Here is a 27306-nt window from a genome sequence, read left to right on the forward strand (position 1 = left end):
CAACTTGAAGAGAAAAGGAAGGGACCCTATGATGTTCTCAGTACTCAAGCCTCTCTAAAATTGAGTGGAATAAAACATCACATTAGAGTAAAAAGATGATCAGAGACTGACCAGCCAAGCCTCTGTGCAGCCAGTGAGCGGATCCCGAGAAGTAGACATCTTACGCTGGGAAACCTTAAGTATTTGTTCTGGCAAGCAAAATGAAAGTTCTGTTTTGTTCGTTTGTCTTATACCTTTTCCCACAAAGCTATAGATTCACATACTGATTCTTTCAATAATTCTAACTGCTGGATATGTAGTCAGCTTCTTCTTTCCAGGTCTTCAGGATTGCCTTGGTGGGTTTCTCTCCCTTACAGGGAATGATGTGAAAACAACTGGCCACAAGTCCCTCTGAAGTGTCAGGTCCAGACTGGGCTTCAGGCTTAGTCGCCTGAATTCCCAAGGGAAGGAGATCTGTTCTGTCTACTGAAGTCCTCCTACCTCTCTCTGGGTCTGTTGTGCCAAAACGGCAGACGAAGGGACTGAAATCTTAATTATGCAAAACTCAAATCCAAGATTTGGAACTCAAATATTTCTAATCTGATACCTATTCCCCCCAATTTAGGAAGGACTACCTCCCCCCACCCCTCCCCACCCCCACACACAGGGAAGCCTGGCGTGCTGCAGTCCATGGGGTCACAAAGAGTCAGACATGACTTGGTGACTAAACAATATACCCATTTCAACAGGAAGTAGCTAAACTGGTTATTGCTCCATTTCCTGAAAGATTTAGGGAAAGCTAAAACCTAAGTGGGGATTAAAAGCAAGTCCCCCTAAAACTGAGTTCATGATTAATGTCTCTGCCCAAAATTATCATTCCTTTCCTTAGGTAACTTCTGTTCTCCTCAAGGTTGAGGAGTAGCAAAGAAAAGGGGGGAGTGAAACCAAGCAGGACCCTGTTGTCTCCTGGGCACGCAAGCCTTTCCGTGTCTCCCATTTCTTGTGTGTAGGCAGAAGACTAGCCTCCCTGACCCTCCCTGAGTTCCAATGGGCGGATTCAAACAGTTGCCCATCAGAGCAGGGAGGGGCTACAGAGATAAGAGAGGAGCAGCCAAGGAGCAATACAGCCTTGGGGCAGGGTCTTGGTTCCACCTCAAGGAATAAACACAATAATATATTGGAGCTCTTGACAGAACTACAAGCCTCCTGACAAATGGAAAATGTCAGCATTCTTCATTCCAGAGAAGACCTCCTGAGGCCAGATTAAAGGAACCAAAGATGCTCATCACATGATGAGCCTCTCACACACCAGCATCTAATCGGTGATCCCGCCCTTGAGCCATTGCTATAAACCACCACACCAGATCCTCCCAGGCTGGGACACAGCTTGCAGGAGCATGAGCCTGTTGTGTCCCTTTGTCTGGAATAAATACAGCAATAAAACTAGCAATAAATAAAAATAGCAATAACATTTATTCTTTTCTACTTCACCCCAAACTCTGTCTCTGAGACTTGATTCAGCACTGATGCAGAGAGACCAAGTTTTTTGGCCTCATTATCAGTGGAGAAAGCACTTCTTACATATGCACAACAACCCTTACTTAAGCAGTTCTTATTTACTATACCTTCCTTGGTCACATTCTCTTAACTACATCCCTTACTCAGTAGCCCCAAACTCCTCTACCTCCATGTAGCTTGAGATAAACCCAAATTCTAATTATTCCTCTAAGTTACTTGTTAGGTGCACCCATGTGTACATTCATGATGCAAATATTAATCAACTTGTTTTTCTCTTATCCTGTCTCTGGCCAGTCTAATTTACCAGGTCCTACAATAGAGAATCAAAGGTCCTACAATAGAGAATCGAAGATGTGTAGAGGAAAATTTTCCTTCCCCACAATGCCACAATTTGTAGTAATGTATAAGTAACATGTGACATGAGTTCATGGGTTGGCAAAATCTCATTTACTTGAAACCAGGACAGTTAGAGAGGAAACTGTCTGGGAAGTCTATGTTGAATGCAGGACAGAGCTTGAACATGTGTAAAAGTGGCAGAGAAGATCAACTGAATGTAATAATACAGTCAAAGACACAGTTGGGAGAAGATGGGACGTGACTGGAGGGGATAAAAGACCTAGAAAATTAGTGTTAGAGACAGATTATGGATATCCTTGACTGGCAAACTAAGGAGACTCGAATTTAGCTAGAAAAAAAATTTTTTAAGCTGAGCTGCGGTCTACATATAGAAATGATGGGATCAGGAGCATGTTTAAATATTCTGGAAAAGAAGTTAATAAGATTGTGAGTAGCAGCGATGGAAAAGAACAGAAGAAAGATGGGCTGAATTATAAGAGGTACAGTAATGATTGATGGTGCTGGATATAAGGAGAGAGTAGAGGCAAAGAAGCTGCCAGTTCCTGATGGGAAGATCAGTTGGTATCACAGCATGACTTACTCCAGTGACACAGATTCTTGTTCTGCCTCAAGGAACCAAGCTTTTGTGTATGTGTGTGTTTCATAATATTTTGCCTAAAAATTTTCTGAATTTTCTTTCCGAGTTAGAACATAAGTCACACAAAGCAAGAATTTCCTTTGAAGCATCTATCCCTAAGAATCATTTATCCTCTCTTTTATCAACTAGGGGAATAATAGCTCTTGGCATGCAACTGTTATAACTTTGTAAGTGGATTTCATATACTTCTCATTTTATCCTGATTTTAGCACCATGAAAAAGGCTTTGGGGTGCTTTTATAGGTGGGAAACAATGTACTTTTAGTTGTCATCAAAGTTTTCTGTGAAATTGGAAATAATGAAAAACCACCTACAAGCAGCTGCAGCAGACTCATGAGTGTGAATCCGCATGAGCATACCTGGAGCATCTTAGTTTTAAAGAACATGAGGCAGGAACCAGCAGTGTGCTGCGTCAGAGCCCAGGTTCTGTAGTCAGCTCTGGAAATAAGTACCTTTTCAGGCAATTACCAGCTGCATGATCTTGAGCAAATTACCTAGCTTCTATGGACTTTAGCTTCCCTCATCTCTATGATGGGGTTATAGTGATCAATTTCATTAAATGAAAAAAAAAAAAGCTAGTATCAGAAACAGCTAATATGCTCCATTTCTTTGCTAAGTATCAAACATTCACTAAGAGTTTTACATTCAATATCTCAGTTATTCTCAAAATAGTCTTGGGATAAGTACTAGCAGTATTTCCATTTTATAGATGAGAAAATTAAGGCCTTTGAAACATTTATTTGCCTAGATTACAATGTTAGTATAGTGTTAATGATTTAAATCTGTGTGAACTGATATTGGTGCTTTTAAATTATTATTCTATATTATCATTGCACATGTAAATTACTTAACAGAGCATCCAGAATGCGATAAGTCCCAGATATGTAATATTAGAGATCTCTTTATAGTCTCATAGTATACAATTTAAGTTGTAATTGGATCTAAGTACTCTGCTAAGTAGTTAAAGAGAAGTAACATTTAATTAAAAATGCCAATTTTTTTTTTTTTTACAGTATCTAGGACATGAAAGCAACCTAGATGTCCACTGACAAGATAAATGATACAGAAGTTGTGGTACATATATACAATGGAATATTACCCAGCTATTAAAAAAAAAAAAACCAAACACATTTGAGTCAGTCCTAATGAGGTAGATCAGCCTATTATATAGAGTAAAGTAAGTCAGAAAGAGAAAGATTAAATACCATATATTGAAGCATGCATATGGAATCTAGAAAGATGGTACTGAAGAACCTATTTTCAGGGTAGCAATGAAGATGCAGACATAGAGAATAGACTTGTGGACACAGTGCAGGAAGGAGAGGGTGGGACAAACTGAGAGAATGGCATGGAAACATGTACATTACTATATGTAAAATAGATAGCAAGTGGGAATTTGCTATGTGGCACAGAGAGCTCAATCCAGTGCCCTGTGATAACCCAAGGGGGTGGGATGGGGTGGGAGATGAGAAGGGGGTTCAGGAGAGAGAGGATATATGTATACCCATAGCTGGTTCATGTTGATGTATGGCAGAGGCCAACACAATGTTGTAAAGCAATTATTCTCCAATAAAAAACCCACAATTTAAAAAAATATCAGTCAAAGTAGAAATCAGATGAAAGCAACTGATTTTAGATCACAACCTTGTCATAGCAAAGGGGGCTTGCATAACCCAATGAAGCCATCAGCATGCCATGCAGGGCCACCAAAGACAAACGGGACACAGTGAAGAGTTCTGACAAAACGTGGTCCACTGGAGGAAGGAACAGCAAACCACTCTAGTATTCCTGTCTGGAGAACCACATGGACAGTGCGAAAAGGCAAAAAGATATGACACCAGAAGGTGAGTCCCCCAGGTTGGAAGGTGTCCTATATGCTACTGGCAAAGAGCAGAGGGCAATTACTAATACCTCCAGTAAGGATGAAGCAGCTGGGCCAAAGCAGAAATGACGCTCAGTTGTGGATTTTGTGAAACTAAAGTCTGATGCTGTGAAGAACAATATTGCATAGGAACCTGGAATGTTAGGTCCATGAAACAAGGTAAATTGAATGTGGTCAAGCAGGAGATGGCAAGATTGAACATCGACATTTTAGGAATAAGTGAACTAAAATGGACAAGAATGGGTAAACTTAATTCAGATGACCATCATATCTATTATTGTGGGTAAGAATCCCTTAGAAGAAAGGGAGTAGCCCTCATAATCAACAAAAGAGTCCAAAGGGCAGTGTTTGGGTGCAGTCTCAAAAACAAGAGCATAATCTTGGTTCATTTCCAAGGCAATGTCTATGTAATCCAAGTCTATGCCCCAACCACTGAAACTGAAGAAATTGAAGCTGACCAGTTCTATGAAGACCAACAACACCTTCTAGAACTAACAGCAAAAAAAAAAAAAAAAGATGTCCTTTTCATCATAGGGGATTTGAATGCAAAAGTAGGAAGTCGAGAGATACATGGAATAACAGAAAAGTTTGGCCTTGGAGTACAAAATGAAGCAGGGCAAAGGCTAACAGAGTTTTTTCAAGAGAACACACTGGTCATAGCAAACACCGTGTTTCAACAACCCAAAAGACGACTCTACACATGCCCATCACCAGATGGTCAAAACTGAAATCAGATTGATTATGTTCTTTGCAACCAAAGATGGATAAGCCCTATATAGTCAGTAAAAACATGAGCTCCTTATTGCAAAATTCAGGCTTAAATGGAAGAAAGTAGGGAAAACCACTAGGCCATTCTGGTAGGACTTAACTCAGATCATGTATGATTATACAATTGAGGTGGTAAGTAGATTCAAGGGATTATATCTGATAGAATGCTTGAAAAACTATGGACAGAGGTTCATGGCTCTGTACAGGAGGCAGTGACCAAAGCCAACCCCAAGAAAAAGAAATGCAAGAAGGCAAAGTGGTTGTCTGAGGAGGATTTACATATAGCTGAGGAAAGAAGGGAAGTGAAAAGCAAAGGAGAAACGGAAAGATATACCCCACTGAAGGCAGAGTTCCAGAGAATAGCAAGGAGAGATAAGACCTTCTTAAATGAAATATGCAAAGAAGTAGAGGAAAACAACAGAATGGGAAAGACTTGAGATCTCTTCAAGAAAATTGGAGATATCTAGGGAAAATTTCATGCAAGGATGGGCACAATAAAGGACAGAAATGAAAAGGACCTAAGAGAAGCCAAAGAAATTAATAAGGGGTGGCAAAAATATACAGAAGAACTATACAAAAAATGTCTTAATGATCCAGATAGCCATGATGGTATGGTCACTCACCTAGAGCCAGACATCCTGGACTGTAAAGCTAAGTTGGCTTCAGGAAGCATCACTATGAACCAAACTAGTGGAGGTGAGGGAATTCTAGCTGAGCTATTTCAAATCCTAAAAGATGAGGCTGTTAAAGTGCCGCACTCAATATGTCAGCAAATTTGGAAAATTCATCAGTGGCCACAGGACTAGAAAAGTTTTCATTTCAATCCCAAAGAAGGGCAATGCCAAAGAATGTTCAAACTACCATACAATTGCCATCTCACATGTTAGCATGGTAATGCTCAAAATCCTTCAAGCTAGGCTTCCGCAATATGTGAACCCAGAACTTCCAGAGGTACAAGCTGGGTTTCAAAGAGGCAGAGGAATCAGAAATAAATCGCCAACATCCTTTGGATCATGGAGAAAGCAAGGGAGCTTCAGAAAAATATTTACTTCTGCTTCATTGGCTATGCTAAAACCTTTGTGTGGTTCAGAACAAACTATGAAAAATTCTTAAAGATATGGGAGTACGAGACCACACTACCTATCTCCTAAGAAACCTACATGCGGGTCTAGAAACAACAGTTAGAACCAGACATGGAACACTGATTGGTTCAAAACTGGGAAAGGAGTACGTCAAGCTGTATATTGTCATCCTGTTTATTTAACTTATATGCACAATACATCATGCAAAATGCTGGGCTGGATGGATCACAAGCTGGAATCAAGATTGTCAGGAGAAATATCAAACAACCTCAGATGTGCAGATGATACCACTCTGATGGAAGAAAGTGAAGAAAAAGCAAACAGCCTCTTGATGACGGTGAGAGAGGGAGTGAAAAAACTGGCTTGAAACTCAACGTTCAAAAAACTAAGATCTGGTCCCAATACTTCATGGCAAAGAAAAGGAGAATAAGTGGAAATTGTAATAGATTTTAATTATCTTAGCTCCAGAATCACTGCAGATGCTGACTTCAGCCATGAAATTAAAAGATGCTTGCTCCTTGGAAGAAAAGCTATGAGAATCTTAGCTTATTAGAAAGTAGAGGCATCACTTTGCTGACAAAGGTCTGTATAGTCAAAGCTATGGTTTTTCCTGTAGTCACACGTGGATATGAGAGGTGGACCATAAAGAAGGCTGAATGCTGAAGAACTGATGTTTTCAAAATATAGTGGGAGCAGATTCTTGAGAGTCTCTTGGACAGCAAGGAGATCAAACCAGTCAATCAGTCAAATCACCCCTGAATGTTCATTGGGAGGACTGTTGCTGAAGCTGAAACTTCAATATTTTGGCCACCTGATAAGAAGAACTGACTCAATGGAAAGGACCCTGATGCTGAAGAAAAGAGAGGGGGAGGGGGCGGCAGAGGATGAGATGGTTAGATAGCATCACTGACTCAATGGATATGATTTTGAGCAAACTCGGGCAATAGTGGAAGACAGAGGAACCTGGCATGCTGCAGTCCATGGAGTGAGACATGACTTAGCAACTGAACAACAATAGCAACTAATACAATATTAAGATAAAAAATGGATTTTAGAGTGGATTGTAGAGTTAAAAGAGAAAAGTGATAAGGAGACCTGGAAAGAGAATAGATGGAGGGAGGGAAGAATCAGGAACGGATCATCATCATGCTAGCTTTTTTGCCATCTTCCCTCAATGAATTGGGAAAGCAAGTCTGTAGGCATCGAGTCTATACCACAGACAGCATATGACTGTAATATCCTTAGGATTGTCTGTAGGCCCACCATCTTATTGTGCACTGATTGAGGGAATAGTGTGAATTACATGCAAGATTTGGTGGCTACAAGTACCCTAGGAAGAGGCTAGGGTAGAAGCCCTGGGAAGAAATTGTAGAGATTCTTGCTTAAAATGGATAACCAGGACAAGGTTCTATGAATCAGGGAGTGGCTAGCAGCAAACAGTGGACTGGAGCTGCCAGTAAGCTGAAGAGAAGCCTTAGCTTGTGGAAGGGAGAGGCTTCATGTTTCCTCCTGGGAAAAGTTGAAATCACTGGTGGGAAGTTCTTCTGAGGACTTGAACTTGCTATCAGTAAGTTACCCAAGGTTCTGCATGTGGTTAAACTCCAGAAGTGGAGATGTATAGACCCTGCTTATTGTCTCAGTGGGATGACTGATCACAAGAGTGCCAGGAACCAGGTACTTAATGCCATTGGGTTTCTATTAGTGCCTCATTCCAAGATTTCTAATCTATTCAAACACCTGCCTGAGACCACATTCTGAATTAAAGTGGTCCTCTGAGTTGTACCCATATCACCTGGATAGCTCGGTGACATCTTCTGAAGTGTCTGGAGGTCACGACCTCCCCAGGGAACATCATACTTCTGAGCCAAATTCAAGGCAGTTGTACTTTCCTGCTTGCCTCTGACAGATCAAGGTAAACTTTCCTACAGAAAAATACCAATAGCTAAAACCTGAACTTGAGAAAAGTGGCACTAGGCAGAGATGGAACATACAAAACATGGTTAGTCATTCCTAAGAGTATAGACGAATCCACACTTACGGAGTTTAAAATAAATAGGCATACGCTATGCTATTTCAACATGGTTTTTAACATAATGAAAATTAAATTAACTAGAAATTTGTAGATCTGTCTATACACAAACAAATTTGATTTGCGTAGTACAACAGTTGTGCTTTTCTTTCACTGAACTGGCAAATAGCTTGATTGATTTAACTGAATGAGCCAGGTATATTTGTGCTGTTGGCTACAGAAAGCATGCATGTAGACAGTAAGCCACGCTGATGCAAATAAACAGAAGATCGAGTTCACCTTGGATGTGTTTTAGTCAGTATTGTCTGCATCTTGTGCTTTAAGAGGAGCACAGAATCTCTCATGCTGAATTTCATTAAAAATGCAACCTATTTTTAGTGGTTTGTATGAACAATCCAACATGGTTAATTTTATACAATTATAAAGTTATATTTTATAATTTTGAGTCTCTTCTCCCACCTCTTGGCATTCTAATCACAAGTATCTTTACTTTCTTTCAGTGCTACTTCAAATAATCAATTTGAGCTGTAGAAAATACTGGAGAGTTTCACCTCAAAAGAAAAAGTTTGGCAAGTTTTGAGTGAAAACAGAGCATTATAATAGAATCCACTATGCATACCTCTACCGCTGAGAGCAGACCTCGTGTTTTTATAGTCACCCAGCGCTAATGCAGCAGGAGGGCTCTGTCCTAGATTCTTTGCGGCTCCAGACTACTTTATTTCCTTTCTTCTCACTGTAGGAGAATGTTTCCCTTTTCCCCCGTGTCTTGGGGCCTATGAGGCATCATTAGCCCTTCTGGCTCTATATCTGGCTATTTATCTTTTTTGGTTTCTTCTGTTTCCATTTTCATATTTTACTATTTTTTGCTTCTCTGTGAACAAGACTAGTTGTTGCTCAGTCACCCAGTCGTGTCTGACTCTTTGCGACCCCATGGAGTGCAGCAAGCCAGGCGCCCCTGTCCCTCATCATCTCCCGAAGTTTGCCCAAGTTCATGTCCATGGCATCGGTGATGCCATGGACATGAACAAGACTAGGCTCATTGTTCAATTAAAAGCTGAGGGAATAATAGTTCATTACCACTTTTGAATACCTGTTGCATGCCAGGTGCTACAGGTGTTTTGCATACCTTATTTCTAATTAAACAGTTTGATATTCCTATTTTACAGTTGTGGAAACCAAAGCTTAGAGACTAAGGGAAGTCTTGGTCATACAGCTGGTAAATAACAAAATTAATGGAAGACCTCAGGACTGTTGCCTTCCGAAGGCTGTACACCCTCTTTCCTTTCCGATCATCTGAGTCTATTCATCTGGTCTAGCTTAGCATGGATTACCTTCCCAGGCATGAAACACTAAACTTTCATTGATGATCATGGGACTTTTATCTTTATCTAAGGATTAAGTTTATTCTTTAGTTTTGCAATATTTCTTTTGCCAGTCTGTCTAGAAGCTATGGCTCTTACTAGAAACCCACTAGACTGTGCCTTCTGTCTGACTTCAAAGGCTCTGCTCTTTGCATCTTGTTATACTTCCTATCAAGCATGATTGATCAGTTATTACCCATCCACCAAGTTCTGGAAGCTACAACAAAATTTAAACTTCAATGGCTGAGTTTCTTGGAAATGCTTTCAAACATATAATTAGAATTTTCTTACTTAACTACACCTTAGCTTCACTTTTCTAAACTGTTCTTTCTGGGACAGTGCCAGTCACAATATAGTTATAAGAAACAAAAATAGAGCTATTTGAATCAGAAAAGGATTTAAAACAAGGAATGAGTAGCCTCTTGGCAGGTCATCCAGGAATGACCCTGAGTAATAATGAGGAACTTGCAAATCAGGGGAGCTGCTCCTTCTGCCCTAATCAAGGCGGAAGAATCACAAGGCTACCAAAGCATCTTTACAACTGCTGCTGGGCACCTCTATGGCAGCAACTGGGCACTAGACTACCAACTTAGACCCAATGTCTCTGGCTGTGGCTTCCCACAGAAAACAGACTGAAGCAAATCACTGACCTCTGCCCCACTTCCATCTTCTGAATCTTGGATGAGTGAGTCTCATTTATGAACCCTGCCTGGTATCTAGAACCCTTGCTGCAAGGGAGTTTGAAAAGCAACTTTTAGTTTTTCAATCTCTGCCACACAGAAACCTTTTAGGAAGCAGATGGAATAGAGAGCCAATAAACTAATTATTCTTTGACAGAGGGGTATTTGGTAAACATTGATTTTCTTTGTTTTGTATTGAATGAGATGGAGCATTTTTAGAAAATAGCTATAATAATGCAAACAACAACAATAAAGCACACTGTATAAGTATCTCACTCATTTGGATGATTGGTGTCTTGCCTTACTGGATGGCTATTTATACTTAATCAATGATAATATTTGACAAAAGGTTTAACTTTCTCAAACGCATGAGTGACCTTGTAAGTGGAGAGAATCTTTCTTAAAGACTCCGACTCCAGGTAGAGGGACTCAAAATGCAGAATGTAAGTGCTACAGTCTTTACGGTACATAAAGACTGGAAGAGAATGGAAGGATATCTTCTTGGCAAAAGCTTGATCTCATATTTTATATTAAGATAAAAAAAATCAGTATTACAGGGAACATTTAACCAATACAAAGCAAGCTAACCAATTATAGAGAAGTCAACTAATACTAGATCACCACGAAACAACAATAAAGTCTAAGGTTCTTTATATAAAAGAGAAAATCTTTCTAGAGATTTCAGATACAGTAGTGATGTTAACGATCAAATTCATATTAATGTCAGAATGAAAATTAACATATAAATTTTTCATGTCTTTAATGAAGCTTTAAACTAAGTGTTCCTTGACCAACTTATTGTTGAAAATAGCTATTTTAGGAATAACAGGAGACATTTATTCCATAAGAGATATTTTTTCCTTTGAATTATTTTTAATTGGTCTATAAACTAATCATCTGAAATGGCTTTATCAAAAAAGATGCTTATGTATAAAACACAGTAAAGGAAATGTATCATTAATCTTCTTTGATGAAAAGTTAGCTTTTAAGAAGTGAAGTCTAAATACAATACCAACTTTTAAAATTTGGATAATGTAAAATTCTATTTTGGTTACTTTAAATCAACTTTTCTTCCTTCTTTACTGTTTCTCACAGGAAGATGTGATAGGTTCCTAAGGTTAACTATTCTGCTCTATTTTTCAAAGCACTTTCAAATACATTTTCATTTCTTTATTTATCCTTAATAACTAAAAATGTTTCCATTTTATTTTTCACTAGGCTAGTCAGTTCAATAATTTGAGTCTTGAGAGTTCTGGTTCAAGATGGTAACACAGAAGGACCCTGAACTCACCTCCTTCCATGAGATTTGAGATTTGGTGAATTACCTTCCCAGGCACAAAACCAAACCTATACTTATATTTGCAAAATTTTTCTCTGGAAAAAAAATTAAAAACAACTCATTTATTATTGTGTCAAAAAGAATAAAATACCTAGGGATAAACCTACGTAAGGAGGCAAAAGATCTGTACTCCAAAAACCATAGATGCTGATGAAAGAAATCTAATATGACACAAACAGATGGAGAGATGTACCACATTCTTGGATTGGAAGAATCAATATTGTCAAAATGAATATACAACCCAAGGCAATCTACAGAGTCAATGCAATCCCTATCAAACCACCAATGGCATTTTTCACAGAACTAGAACTAAATTTCTTAAAGCTTTTATGGAGACACAAAAGAACTCAAATAGCCAAAGGAATCTTGAGAAAGAAAGATGGAGCTGGAGGAATCAGCTGACCTCAGATCATACTACAAAGCTACCACCATTAAAACAGTGGTACTAATACAGAAGCAGCAATCTAGATCAATGAAAGAGGAATAGAAAACCCAGAAATAAACCCATGCACCTGTGGTCAATTAATCTATGACAAAGGAGGCAAGACTATACAATGGAGAAAAGACAATCTCTGCAATAAGTGGTGCTGGGAAAACTAGACAGATACATAAAAAAGAATGAAATTAGAACATTCTTTAGCACCATAAACAAACTCAAACTGGATTAAAGACACAAATATAAGATGGGATACTGTAAAACTCCTAGAAGAAAACATAGTCAGTACAATCTTTGTCATAAATAACAATATCTTTTTCAACTGTGTCCTAGAGTAATGGAAATAAAAACAGACAAATGGGATCTAATTAAACTCAAGAGTTTTTGCACAGCAAAGGAAACCATAAACAAAACAAAAAGACAACTCACAGAATGGGAGAAAATATTTGCAAACAATGTGACTACCAAAGAATTAATCTCCAAAGTTTAGATACAGCTCATGAAGCTCAATAAAAAATTTTTTTTGAATCAAAAAATGGGTAGAAGACCTAAATAGACATTTCTCCAAAGAAGACATACAGATGGCCAAGAGGCATATGAAAATATGCTCAACACCACTAATTCAAGAAGTGCAAATCAAAACTATAATAATGTATCACCTCATACCAGTCATGGAACAACAGACTGGTCCCAAATAGGAAAAGGAGTACGTCAAGGCTGTATATTGTCAACCTGCTTATTTAACTTATATGCAGAGTACATCATGAGAAACGCTGGGCTGGAAGAAGCACAAGCTGGAATCAAGATTTCAGGGAGAAATATCAATAACCTCAGATATGCAGATGACACCACCCTTATGGCATAAAGTGAAGAAGAACTAAAGAGGCTCTTGATGAAAGTGCAAGTGGAGAGTGAAAAAGTTGGCTTAAAGCTCAACATTCAGAAAACTAAGATCATGGCATCTGGTCCCATCACTTCATGGCAGATAGATGGGGAAAAAGTGGAAACAGTGGCTGACTTTATTTTTTCGGGCTCCAAAATCACTGCAGATGGTGCCTGCAGCCATGAAATTAAAAGACGCTTACTCCTTGGAAGGAAAATTATGACCAACCTAGATAGCATATTAAAAAGCAGAGACATTACTTTGCCAACAAAGGTCCGTCTAGTCAAGGCTACGGTTTTTCCAGTGGTCATGTATGGATTTGAGAGTTGGACTATAAAGAAAGCTGAGCGCCGAAGAATTGATGCTTTTGAACTGTGGTGTTGAAGACTCTTGAGAGTCCCTTGGACTGCAAGGAGATCCAACCAGTCCATCCTAAAGGAGGTCAGTCCTGGGTGTTCATTGGAAAGACTGATGTTGAAGCTGAAACTCCAATACTTGGGCCACCTGATGCAAAGAGCTGACTCATTTGAAAAGACCCTGATGCTGGGAAAGATTGAGGGCAGGAGGAGAAGGGGACGACAGAGGGTGAGATGGCTGGATGGCATCATCGACTTGATGGACATGGGTTTGGGTGGACTCAGGGAGTTTGGTGATGGACAAGGAGGCCTGGTGTGCTACAGTTCATGGGGTCTCAAAGAGTTGGACACGACTGAGCGACTGAACTGTCAACTGTCATACCAGTCAGAATGGCCATTATCAAAAAATCTACAAACATTAAATCCTGGAGAGAGTGTGGAGAAGAGAGACCTGTCCTACACTGTTGGTGGGAATGTAAATTGGAGAACAGTATGGGCTCCTTAAAGAACTAAAAATAGACCTAACATTTGATCCAACAATCCCACTACTGGGCATATGTCCAGGTAAAAACATAGTTTGAAAGGATACATGCACTCCGATGTTACCTGCAGCACAGTTTATAATAGATAAGACATGGCAGCAACCTAAATGTCCTGTGACAGATGAATGGATAAAGACCCGGTACATATATACAATAGAATGTTATTCAACCATAAAAAAGAATGCAGTAATGCCTTTTGCAGCAACATGGCTGGACCTGGAGATTATCATACTAAGTGATGTAAGTCACACAGAGAAAGACAAATGTTGTATGCTATCATTTATATGCAGAATCTTAAAAAAAAAAAATGATGCAAGTGAACTTATTTACAAGACAGAAACAGACTCACAGACTTACAAAACAAACTTATGGTTACCAGGGGGGAAGGGTGGGAGTTAGGGATAGTTTAGGAGTTTGAGACTGACATGTACATACTGCTATAATTAAAGTAGATAACCAATGAGGAGCTATTGTATAGCACAGGGAACTCTGCTTAATACTCTGTAATAACCTAAATGAGAAAAGAATTTGAGAAAGGATACATGTATATGTATAACTGAATTCATTTCTCTACATCTGAAACTAACACAACATTATTAATCAACTATATTCCAACAAAAAATAAAAATTAAATAAAAAGTTGATGAGAAAGGGGAGGAAATATACAAATAATAATGATATAAAACAATAATAAGAATTGCTTTGAGAAATATTCAAAATGATATTGGTTTAATAAAAATACACATAGTCTTGGAAAAAGTAGATAACTAACAAGGACCTACTGTATAGCATAGGGAATATCTGCTCAATATTCTGTAATATTCATGGGGTCGCAAAGAGTGACACGAATGAGTGACTGAACTGAACTGAACCCAGAGGACACCTCTAGATCACCTGGCTCTGGTGACCAGTGGGGTTAGGCTTTCAGGTCTGACAGGACTCCAATAAATGAGGAAATTTCTGAACCCACTACCACTCACAAGGTAAAGCAGAGAGGCAATAGATTAAGGTGTCCAGTCATTCTGTGAAAGAGGCCTATTAGCTTATTTTTATAACTGTGGCCTGAAGGGCAGGCTTCTAAGCAGACACACATCCAACGGCTGATTATAACCTCCCTCCCCCAGAGAGTGGAGAAGATGGCAGCCATCACATTAGCACTCCTTTTCTGCTCCACTCAGGTCATTTCTGTCTTTGAGAAAGGAGCTTGTATATAGTCCTGGTTTCCCAACTTTTGTGCCTGCCACCCAGAAGATAGTCCCTTGAAAGCCTGGCTTTAGTTGCCCACTGTGCTTATCTTTATGGGTTTAGTGGGACAATGACAAAGTAAGAAAGGTTTCTTAACTGGCTATCACCCCCAGTCTCAGCACAGAGAGAGGAGACAAATGCCCATACCCAGTCTTCTCTTGGAGCTTCCCCCATGGCTCAGTGCTAAAGAACCCACCTGCACTGCAGGAGACACAGCAGGAGACACTGCTTTAATCCCTGGTTTGGGAAGATTCCCTGGAGAAGGAAATAGCAACTACTCCAGTATTCTTGCCTGGAAAATTCCATGGACAGAGGAGCTTGATGGGCTTCAGTTCATAGGGTCACAAAAGAGTCAGACATTACTTAGTGACCAAACAACAATAACAAAAGTCTTCCCTTAAAGGAATCTGTTTTTATAGTTTAAAAGTTGCTATCCAAGGACCTGGCTTCTAATAAGCCTGAATCTAGCTGTTGACTAAGATCCTTCCTTTTGGACACTGACAGGAGTGGGCATACCTCAGTTACTTGGAGCCACTAAAAGTAAAAGAGGCTGTTTGGAAATCACAAAGATTTGAGAGACCAAAGAGCTAGGGCAGAGTTCAATGATAATATTCATTTCCTATAGGAGACCACTCCTTCAAGACTAGAGGTGGTGACTGTTTCACCTAATGCATAAAAATGCATAACCCATACAAAGAATCAAGGAAAATGAAGCAAGAGAGGAATATGGTTTCAATAAAAAAATGATGGAACCTCAGGAAAAGAACTTAATAAAATAGAGATAAAAGATTTACCTGATAGGCTTCAAAATAATGGTCATAAAGATGCTCACTGAGCTCAGAAAAGATTGAATAAATAAATTTTACAAAGAGAAAGAAAAAGAAAGTACTTAATACAGCTGAAGAATACAGTGATTGAACTGAAAATACAACAAAGGGGCTCAATAACAGACTAGAGGATGCAGAAAAAAGATTAGGAAACTCAAAGATAGGGCAATGTTTTATTTAAAATGGATAACCAACAAAGACCTTATGTATAGCACATGGAACTCTGCTCAATGTTATGTGGCAGCCTTAATGGGAAGGGAGTTTGGGGGAGAACAGATACATGTATATGTATGGCTGAGTCCCCTTGCTGTCCACCTGAAACTCACAACATTGTTAACTGTCGTACTCCAATAAAAAATAAAAAGTTTAAAATAGATTATTATAGATATAAATTGTTCTCTGTAAACCTCATGGTAATCACAATGCATAAACCTATAGCAGATACAGAAGAGATTAAAAAGAAATCTAAGCATACCACTAGGGAACATTATTAAATCACAAAGAGAGCAAAAGGAGAAAGGAACATAGAAATTATAAGATAACCACAGATCAATTAACAAAATGGCAATAAGTATATATGTACATACTTCGAATGTAAATGCACTAAATTCTCCAATTATAAGATAGAGAGTGGCTGAATGGATAAAATAACAAGGCAGATCTATATGCTGCCTAAAAGAGACTTGTTTCAGATCAAAGGATGCACACACAGAGTATAAGTGAAGGAATAATAAAAAGATATAACATGCAAATGGAATTTTAAAAAGCTGAAGTAGCTATACATGCATATCTTGGAGATATTGTGGGTTTGATTCCAGACTATTATAGCAAAATGATTATCTCAATAAAGTGAGTCACAAAATTTTTGGTTTCCTAGTGCATATTAAAGGTTATGCTCCCACTATACATAGTCTATTAAGTTTGCAATATATATAAAATGTAGCCTTATATTTAAGCAATGTACATACCTTAATGTTAAAATACTTTATTGCTAAAATCCTAATCATCATCTGAACCTTCAGCAATTCATAATCTTTTTTGTAACAGTAACACCAAAGACCCCTGATCACAGATTACCATAACAAATACAATAATAAAAGTTTGAGATGTTTTGAGAATTACCAAAATGTGATACAGAGACATGAAGTGAGAAATGCTGCTGGAATAATGTGGAATAATGGCACTCTTTGATGCCCTGTTGCCACAAACCTTCAATTTGTTAAAAAAAAAAATCTGTGAAGTACAATAAAATGAAGTATGCTTGTACTTACATCAGGCAATAGAGGTTAAGACAAAGACTATAGTAAGAAACAAAGAAGGTCGTTATATAATGAAAAAGAGGTCAATCCAAGAAGAGGATATAACATTTTAATATATTTATGCATCCAATATAAAAGCACCTAAATTATAAAGCAACTATATTAATAGACCTAAAGGGAAAAAGATGGTAATATCATGATAGTAGGGGACTTTAATACCATCATCAATAGATAGATAATGCAGAAAGAGGATCAATAAGATTGATCTTAGTATGTTTAAGGCTGAATGGACTTAACAAACATGTAGAACATTTCATCCAAAAGGAACAATACACATTCTTCTCAAGTGTATATGAAGAATTCTACAGACGAGATCATCTGTTATACCACAAGATGTCTTAATAAATTTAAGTTTGAAATTATATCAAGCATCCTTTAGACCACATGGTATACAACTAGAAATCAATTACAAAAAAAAGCAGTGGAAAATTTACAAACATACGGAGATTAAATGATGATACTGAACAATCAATGGGCCAATGAAAAAATCTAAAGATAAATTAAAAAATACCTTAAGAAAATGAAAATAAAATATACCAAAGCTTATGCAGCAAAAGCAGTTCTAAGCAGAAAATTTATAGTGATTAATGTCTATATCAAGATTAAGAAAAAGGACACAACCTATCTTTACACTTCAAGGAATTAGAATAAGAACAACTAGTTACAAAATTATTAGAAGGAAGGAAATAACAAAGATCAGTGCAGAAATAAATGAAATAAAGACTAAAAAGACAAAACAAAAGATGAAATTCAGCTGACATATTTAAAAAGTAAGCAAAACTGACAAATCCTTAGCAACTCACCAAGAAAAAAAGAAAGAACTAAAATACATAAAGTTAGAAATGAAAGAAGAGATGTTACTGTACCAAAGAAATACAAAGGATCGTTAAGAGACTACTATGAACTATTACACATCAATAAGTTGGACAACCAAGAAGAAATGGATAAATTCTTAGAAACATACAATCTACCAAGACCGAATCATGAAGAAATAGAAAACATGGATAGACTGATTACTAGTAAAGAGATTCAATCAGTAACTAAAAACTTCCAACAAATGAAAGTCCAAGACCAAATGGCTTCACAGGTGAATTCTATGAAGAAAACTGACAACAATCCTCTCAAACTGTTCCAAAAATTTTAGGAGGGAGTACTTCAAATCTCATTTTATGAGGTTAGTATTACCCTTGATACCAAAATTAGACAAGGACACTCCAAGAAAAGAAAATTACAGGTCAATATCACAGATGAACATGGATGCAAAAGTCCTCAAGAAAATATTAGCAAACTATGTATTTGTTTGGTTAAATTTACATTTAATTAAATAAATTTGTTAATTTATCAACAATAAATTAAAAGGCTCATGATCAAGTGGGTTTTCTCCAGGGATACAAGGATGATTCAACATCTGCAAATCAATCAATGTGATACATCACATTAACAAAAAAGGATTAAAATCATATGATCATCTCCATAGATACAGAAAAAACATCTGACAAAATCCAACATCTTTTTATAATAATGACTCTTAACAAAGTGAATATAGAGGGAACATACCTCAACATAATAAAAAGCCATACAGGACATGCGCACACCTGATATCATACCCAATTGTGTAAAGCTAAAAACTTTAGGGTCAGAATTTGTAAAATTCAGTAGTGGCCACAGGACTAGAAAAGGTCAATTTTTATTTCAATCACAAAGAAGGGCAATGCCAAAGAATGTTCAAACTTTCAAAGAAATCACTTTGCCAACAATTGCACTCATTTCATCTGCTAGTGAGGTAATGCTCAAAATCCTACAAGCTAGGCTTCAATAGTATATGAACTAAGAAATTCCAGAAGTACAAACTGGATTTAGAAAAGGCAGAGAAACCAGAGATCAAATTGCCAACATCCACTGGATCATAGAAAAAGCAAGAGAATTTTAGAAAAACACTACTTCTGCTTCCCTGACTATGCTAAAGCCTTTGACTGTGTGGATAACAACAAATTGTGGAAAATTCTTCAAGAGATGGGAATACTAGACCACCTTACCTGCCTCCTGGGAAATCTGTATGCAGGTCAAGAAGCAACAGTTAGAACCAGACATGAAACAACAGACTGGTTCAAAATTGGGAAAGGAGTACGACAAGGCTGTACAATTGTCACCCTGCTTATTTAAGTTATATGCAGAGTACATCATGCAAAATGATGGGCTGGATGACTCACAAGCTGGAATCAAGATTGCCAGGAGAAATATCAGTAACCTCAGATATGCAGATGCCATCAACTTAATGGCAGAAAGTGAAGAGGAACTAAAGAGCCTGTTGATGAAGTGAAAGAGGAGAGTGAAAAGCTGGCTTAAAAATCAACATTCACAAAACTAAGATCAAGGCATCCAGTCCCATCACTTAATGGCAAACAGATGGGGAAAAAATGTAAATAGTGACAGACTTTATTTTCTTGGGCTTCCAAATCACTGCAGATGGTGATTGCAGCCATGAAATTAAAAGACGGTTACTCCTTGGAAGGAAGGTTATGACCAACCTAGGCATTAAAAGGTAGAGACGTCACGTTGCCAACAGAAGTCTGTATAGTCAAAACTATAGTTTTTCCAGTAGTCATGTATGGATGTGAGAGTTGGGCCATTAAGAAGACTGAGCACCAAAGAATTGATGCTTTTGAAATGTGGTGCTGGAGGAGACTCTTGAGAGTTCCTTGGACAGCAAGGAGATCAAAGCCATCAATCCTAAAGGAAATCAGCCCTGGATATTCATTGGAAGGACTGTTTCTGAAGCTGAAGTTCCAATACTTTGACCACCCAATGCAAAGAGTCGACTCATTGGAAAAGACCCTAATGCTGGGGAAGTTTGAGGGAAGGATGAGAAGGGGGTGACAGAGACACTCAGACTCCCAACTCATGTCAATGGATAAGAGTTTGGGCAAACTCTAGGAGATGGTGAAGGACAGGGAAGCCTGGTGTGCTGCAGTCCATCGGGTTGCAAAGAGTTGGACATGACTGAATGACTGAACAAAACAAGAATGGCCACTCTCACCCCTTTTATTCAACATAGTATTGGAAGTCTCAGCCAGAGCAATTAGGTGAGAAAAAGAATAAAATAAATCCAAGTTTGAAAGGAAGAAATAAAACTGTCACTAGTTGCAGAAGACATGACATTTTATATATATTAAAAATGCAGAAGTTTCAATAAAGTTAGGAAAGTTCCAAGAAACAAAATAGAAAAACTGTTGTGTTTCTATGCCAATAATACATTATCAGAAAAGAAATTAAGAAAACAATCTCATTTACAATTGCATCAAAAATAAATTTAACTAAAGAGGTGAAAGACCTGTATATTGGAAACTATACAGTGTTACTGAAAGGTATTAGAGAAGATACAAATAAAATGTAAATATATTACTTGTTCATAGATTGGAAGAATTAGTATCATTAAATGCTCATACTACTGAAAATAGTCTATAGATTCAATGCAATCTCTATCAAAATTCCAATGGAATTTTTCAGAGAAATAGAGCAAACAATCCTAAAATATATATGGAACCATAAAAGACTCTGAAAGCCATAGCGATCTTGAGAAAGAAGAGCAAGCTGGAGACAATACAGTACCTAGTTTCAAACTATATCACAAAAGCTATAATCATGAAAACAGTATGGTATTAGCATAAAAGCAGAGACATAGATTAATGGAACAGAAGAGAGCCCAGAAATAAGTCCATTTGTATATGGTCAATTAACTTTCTTAATGAGCTAAGACTATATAATAAAGGACAGTTTTCAGTCAGTGCTGTGGGGAAATCTGTAACATATGCAAAAGAATGACAGTGGACCATCTGATACCACACCCAAAATTTAACTCAAAATGGATTAAAGATTTGAACATAATACCTGAAACCATAAAACTTCTAGAAGAAAGCAGAGTGGTAAGTTCCTTGACATAGGTCTTAGCAATGATTCACGGATTTGATACCAAATGTAAAACAGTAAAAACAAAACCACGTGAGACTACATCAAACTAAAAGCCTCTCCACACCAATGATATGAAAAGGCAACCAACTGAATGGGAGAAAATATTTGCAAACTAAGTATCTGATACTGGAATAATATTCAAAATATATAAAAACACATAGAATTCAATAGCAAAATAACAATCTAGTTAAAAAATAGGCAGAGAATTTGCCTAGATTTTTTTTTTTCCCAAAGACGACACACAGATGGCTAACAGGTACATGAAATGGTGCTCAACATTACTTATAAATAGGGAAATGAAAATCAAAACTCCACTGGTTATCACTTTACGCATATGTGAAGATTATTATGAAAAAGACAAGAAATAGTATGCGTTGCTGAGAGGATGATTTGTAATGTTGGTTGAAATATTAATGTGGTATAGCCACTATGTAAAAACTATATAGCGTTTCCTCAAAAACAGAACTACCAAGTGACGTGGGACTTCCCTGGTGGCTCAGATGGTAAAGCGTCTGCTTACAATGCGGGAGACCTGGATTCGATCCTCTGGAGAAGGAAATGGCAACCCACTCCAGCACTCTTGCTTGGAAAATCCCATGGATAGAGGCGCGTGGTAGGCTACAGTCCATGGGGTCGCAAAGAGTCAGACACGACCAAGCGACTTCACTTTCACTTTCACCATGTGATGGGGGGAGGAGCCTGCTGCTGCAGCCAGGAAGCCATGCCCCGCCCTGCTGCGCCCCAAGCCGGCCCCTGGCTGCCCGCCACCCCTACGTCAGACGGCGGGATTAAGCGGGAGCCTGGGCCAACGGGCTGCCGCCCGGCCCGCCATGTCACCATTGTTCAGCCGGGTGGCCAAGGTGCCTGAGATCACTGATTCCATCCAGCAGGCCCACCAGGAGGCGCTGCACTGCCAGATGGAGTTCGATGACACCTTCGCCAAGAAGTTCGAGGTGCTGTTCTGTGACCACATGGTGATGGCGCTCAGGAAGGCTCCACCAGCCCTGATCAACTAGTGCATGGAGGGCTTCAGTCACGTGCGTGGTGGCTTCTCCTCTCCGATCAGTTCCAGTCTGCGCTGCAGCCGTTGGGGGATGCTGAGCGGGCCCTCGGCAGGTGCGCCAGTCCTTCTGGAAGCCTTGGCTGTGGCTCCTTGGCCTTCAGAAACGAGTGTCAGGATGCAGGCTTGCGGAGTAGTAGTTTCTTCAGCTCTTTTGAGGAAAGCAACATCCAGAACCACCTGATTAGTGGACAGATATTGACGAAGCTTGAACTATGCTCTTCACAATTGGTCAATCCGAAGTTTACCTCATCAGTCCTGACACCAAAAAAATAGCACTGGAGAAAAATTTTCAGGAGATATCCTTTTGCTGTCAGGGTATTAGATGTGTGGACCACATTGGTTTCATCTGCTGGGAGTCTTAAGGAGGTAGAGGCCTTCATTTCCTCTGTGTTTCAGCGTACAAATGAAGCTCTGGTGGATGAGATTGTCAGGGGAGTGTGTAATTTCCTTGGTTCTGTCACACTGCAGCAAAAATTTGAAATGGCAGACCAGTGTTACAGCTTGGTTACAGCTCAGTTTTATTTGGCAAGCAAAGGAAAATACATCCCTGAGGTGTGAGGGCAGTCGGACCCACAAGAAGAGCCAGGGCTCAATTGTGTCTCCTGTTTTTATATGTTTTTTCTCTTCCCCCTGAGCCTGCCCTATGTAAATTGGGCTAGCCAGGAGGGCTGTTTGTTTCACCTGAGGTTCTCACTCTGGTCCTCAGATTTTCTTTTGTTCCATTTCCGTGGGCTTTTGTTTTCTTTGTCTTTCAGCCACTGCCATTTTGGACGCCTTTTCCCTATTCTAACTACCTACCAAGATCATCATGACCCCGGAGCAGGCCTTCACAGTGGCCTCGGTGTAGCAGACAGCGAAGGCGCTGGCCCAGCTACGTGAGGGCTGCCCCCTGCAGGGCCTGCACAAGCTCTATGAGCAGATCGAGGGAATGAATTCTTCCAAAACCAAACTAGAGCTCCAGAAGCACCTGACAACATTAACTAATCAGGAGCAAGCAACTATTTTTGAGGAGGTTCAGAAATTGAGATCAAGGAATGAGCAGTGAGGGAATGAATTGGTTCTTTCTTTCCTGAGATGTTTATATGAAGAGAAGCTAAAAGTTCACATCCATATTGGGAAGATAAAACAGATGTCACAGATTGCAGCAGAGAATATTGGAAGTGAATTACCATCAAGTGCCACTAGATTTAGGTTAAATATTCTGAAAAACAGAGCGAAGAAGTCTTTAACAGAATCTTTAGGAAGTATTTTGTCCTGGGATAATAAAGCCAGAGGCCTCCAGGAGCACTCGGCCAGTCTGGATCTGGACAGCTCTGTGTCTGACACATTCAGTAACACCAGCAAAGAGCTGTCTGGCTGTGAAAAGGAGGCCTTGCCCATCTCCAAGAGCTGCTTCAGTCTCCTCGGCTCCTTGCATGACCTGTCCAGTGACTCAGAGAGCCAACCCACAGAATAGCCAGCCTTGCTCTCACCCAAGCAGGGCTTCCAAAGGCACGCCAACACACGCCAACACCCTGAGTCATGTCCCTGTGGAATGCCAGGAGCCCCGCAGCTGGCACAGGGGTTCTCAGGGGTCTCGCAAAGGAAGCTTGTGAGATATCACTCAGTGAGCACAGCGATTCCTCATGAACGAAAGGACTTTGAGTCCAAAGCCGACCACATGTGTGACGCCAGCAGGACCCCCATAAAGACACAGAGACACTCGTGGAGGCAGCAGATCTTCCTTCGAGTGGCCACCCCCCAGAAGGCCTGCTATTTTTCCAGCAGATACAAAGATTATTCAGAGCTGGGAGAGTTTTCCCCACGATTTCCTCTAGAACCAGTTTATAAAGATGGACCCTTCGGTCCTGTTCCAGAGGAAAAGAAGAGGACATCTTGTGAACTCCAGGAGCTATGGCAAAAGGCCATTCTACAACAGATACTGCTGCTCAGGATGGAGAAGGAAAATCAAAAGCTGCAAGCCTCTGATAATGATTTGCTGAACAAGTGCCTAAAGCTTGATTATGAAGAAATCACTTCTTGTCTTAAAGAAGTGACTACAGTGTGGGAAAAGATGCTAAGCACTCCAGGAAGATCAAAAACTAAGTTTGACATGGAAAAAATGCTCTTGGCTGTTGGCCAAGGTGTGCCACGACATCACCGGGGTGAAATCTGGAAATTCTTGGTGGAGCAGTGCCACCTGAAGCACCTGTTCCTCAGCAAACAGCAGCCCAAGGACATGCCCTACAAAGAGCTCTTAAAGCAGCTCACCTCCCAGCAGCACACCATTCTCATCGACCTCGGGTGAACCTTTCCAATACATCGGTACTACTCTGCTCAGCTAGGAGCAGGGCAGCTGTCACTTTACAACATCCTGAAGGCCTACTCACTTCTAGATGAAGAAATGGGCTATTGCCAAGGTCTCAGCTTTGCAGCAGGCATCCTGCTGCTTCACGTGGGTGAAGAAGAGGCATTTAACATGCTCAAGTTTCTGATGTTTGACATGGGACTGTGGAAACAGTATCAACCAGACATGATTATTTTACAGATCCAGATGTACCGGCTCTCAAGGCTGTTCCATGATTACCACAGGGACCTATACAACCGCCTGGAGGAGCATGATATCAGTCCCAGCCTCTATGCCGTGCCCTGGTTCCTCACCCGTGTTTGCCTTGCAGTTCCCCCTGGGCTTCATCGCCAGAGTCTTTGATATGATCTTTCTTCAGGGATCAGAGGTCATATTTAAAGTGGCTTTAAGTCTGCTGGGATGCCATAAGCCCTTGATTCTGCAGCATGAAAACCTAGAAACCATAGTTGACTTTATAAAAAGCACACTACCCAACCTGGGCTTGGTGCAGATGTTGCAGACCATCAGTCAGGTGTTTGAGATGGACACCTCTAAAGTTACAGGCTTATGAACTTGAGTACCATGTGCTTCAGGAAGAGCTTATCGATTCTTCTCTCAATGACAACCAAAGAACGGACAAATTCGAGAAGACCAACAGCACCTTACGCAAACAGAACCTTGACTTCCTTGAACAAATGCAGGTGGCCAGTGGGAGGATCCAGAGCCTGGGAGCCACCTTTGAGAAGCTCCTGAGCAGTCAAAGCAAGCTAAAGCAGGTGACCTAAGCCTTGGAGCTGGAGTGGTCAGCCCTGCTGCAGACAGTGGAGCAGCTCTGGAGGCAGATGGCAGAGCTGGGCGGCCAGGAGCCTGACCCCACACTGCTGGAGCCCTCGAGTGACTGGAGCCCAACTCCCACCAGCCCACAGCTCCAGAACAGGTGTGGCCACTGCCCTGACACTATCCAGGCCTTAACTGAGAGAGATGAAGATGCTGGAGAACAGAGAATGAAGCGTGCTTCTCAGGGAGGAGACTGACTTGCCAGCACACAGATTCTTCTGAACTGACTCACAATGCAGGGGATGAACGTCTCAGTGTTTTTGTTGTTGTTTAGGTTTAATTCTTCCCTTTTCCAGTTCTGATTACTCAGTAGGTTAGATGGCATGGACTCGAATAAATGCACCTTTATGTTTAAAAAAAAAAGACAAAAAACAGAACTACCATATCATCCAACAATTAACTTCTGGGTATTTATCTTAAGGAATCAAAAATGCTAACTAAAAAAGATATGTGCACACCCATATTCATTGCAACATTATTTATAATAACCAAGACATGGAAACAGTCTAAGTGTCCATCAATGGATGAATGAATAAAGAAAATGTGGAATATGAATTGAGTGAAATATTATTTACCCATTAAAACAAGAAAATCTTGCCATTTACTCTATCATGGATAGACCAGTATATCGTGGATGTATCGTGGATGGACCATACATTCTTCCCAGTGAAATAAGTCAGACAGAGAAAGACAAATATTGTATGTTCTTATTTGTTTGTGGAGTTAAAAAAAAACCCACAGATACAGAGAACAGTTTGCTGGTTGCCAGAGGTGGGGTTTGAGTGGTGGGTAAAATGGATGAAGGTAGTCAGGAGGTAACAACTTCCATTCATAATAAAAATTAATTCATGGATATGCTGTATATCATGGTGACTATACTTAATAATACAGTATTGTACGTTTGAAAGTTGACAAAAAACTAAATCTTTAGTTATCACAAGAAAAAAATTTAAATTTGACGAATGTTAACTAGACTTATTGTAGTGATCCTATCACAATATATACAAATTTGGAATCATTATGTTGTATACCTGAAGCTAACATAATGTTATATGTCACTTAAGTCTGAATAATAAAGAAGAATTTGAGTCCTTGAAATATGATTCTTAAAAAAAGTATTATCCATACAAATACGACTGAAGCCTGTCATAGGTCATTTCATTTAACTTCACCTCAATCTCGTGCACATCATTTTAGCAGATTTATTATGCAGTTTTATATCTCCATTTAAATGACAGCATGTCTGAAATAAAAATAGAATCTGAATCCTGGATTTTAAAACATAAATGCAAAGTTGTTACTATCATAGGTTGCGGGCAGAATTACTTATTTCCAATGAAAAGGGACCTTTATTTAACAGGTTTGAGGTTATGTTCCTTAGATGGAGAGCCTGAGACAAGAATTCAGATGCAGATTTTTTTGAGGGAGTGCTCCGCAGGGGGGGAAAAAAAAATCTGTAGGAGAGGAAGTAAAGCAGGATAAGAAAGGTGAACAAGAGGAGAAAAGGCAGTAACCTGTGGGGTGAGGCAGCTCCTGTCATCTGAGGACAGCTTCCTGTAGAGGGAAGACTTCTATAAGCCTTTAACAGCCATGCTCAGAGAACCAGGGAGGTGGGTGTACTGGCTCATAAAAGGGGCTATGCGCTGGGGACCACCTATCTATTGCAATAGGAAAGATGGAACTACAGTTGATAAAGCCCACCACAGTGAGAGCAGTTGCTTCCCTCTGGGCCAATTTAAGGACAACTAAACTACTACAGTGGCTGCAGAAGGAGTGAGTCTTGATGATCATCTCTGTACCATGTCCATACACAACTGGACAACTAGGCAAGGCCTCAGACTAAGGGCAGTCAATCCATTTGTTTTCCAATGA

General features: G+C 39.5%; 1 protein-coding gene, 1 long non-coding RNA gene and 1 pseudogene across 6 annotated transcripts in view; 2 read left to right on the forward strand and 1 right to left on the reverse strand.

Moving 5' to 3' along the window:
* The window catches only part of ANGPT1 (angiopoietin 1), a 797336-nt gene that overhangs the window by 73694 nt on the left and 696336 nt on the right, over positions 1 to 27306 (reverse strand). For 3 of the 4 annotated variants that reach the window (XR_014056677.1, XR_014056676.1, XR_014056678.1), the window contains exon 1: positions 112 to 654. The exons of the other annotated variant lie outside the window; for it this stretch is intronic. The gene's annotated coding sequence lies outside the window, so the exon portion shown is untranslated. Of the gene's footprint in view, positions 1 to 111; positions 655 to 27306 lie in introns of those variants that run through there. 4 annotated transcript variants of the gene reach the window in all.
* Positions 140 to 27306, forward strand: part of LOC145510101 (uncharacterized) — a 33636-nt gene continuing 6469 nt past the window's right edge. The window contains exons 1-5 of the long non-coding RNA XR_014056680.1: positions 140 to 2658; positions 3504 to 3667; positions 4145 to 4334; positions 8752 to 8820; positions 10237 to 10297. This is a non-coding gene — a long non-coding RNA (uncharacterized LOC145510101). The remainder of the gene's footprint in view (positions 2659 to 3503; positions 3668 to 4144; positions 4335 to 8751; positions 8821 to 10236; positions 10298 to 27306) is intronic.
* Positions 22019 to 25631, forward strand: LOC145509307 (TBC1 domain family member 1 pseudogene; annotated as a pseudogene). Its single transcript, XR_014055994.1, has one exon. The product of XR_014055994.1 is annotated as a TBC1 domain family member 1 pseudogene (transcript).

This window comes from Giraffa tippelskirchi, chromosome 6 (assembly GCF_054371585.1).
Source record: "Giraffa tippelskirchi isolate mGirTip1 chromosome 6, T2T-mGirTip1v1.2.pri, whole genome shotgun sequence".
Taxonomy (NCBI): domain Eukaryota; kingdom Metazoa; phylum Chordata; class Mammalia; order Artiodactyla; family Giraffidae; genus Giraffa; species Giraffa tippelskirchi.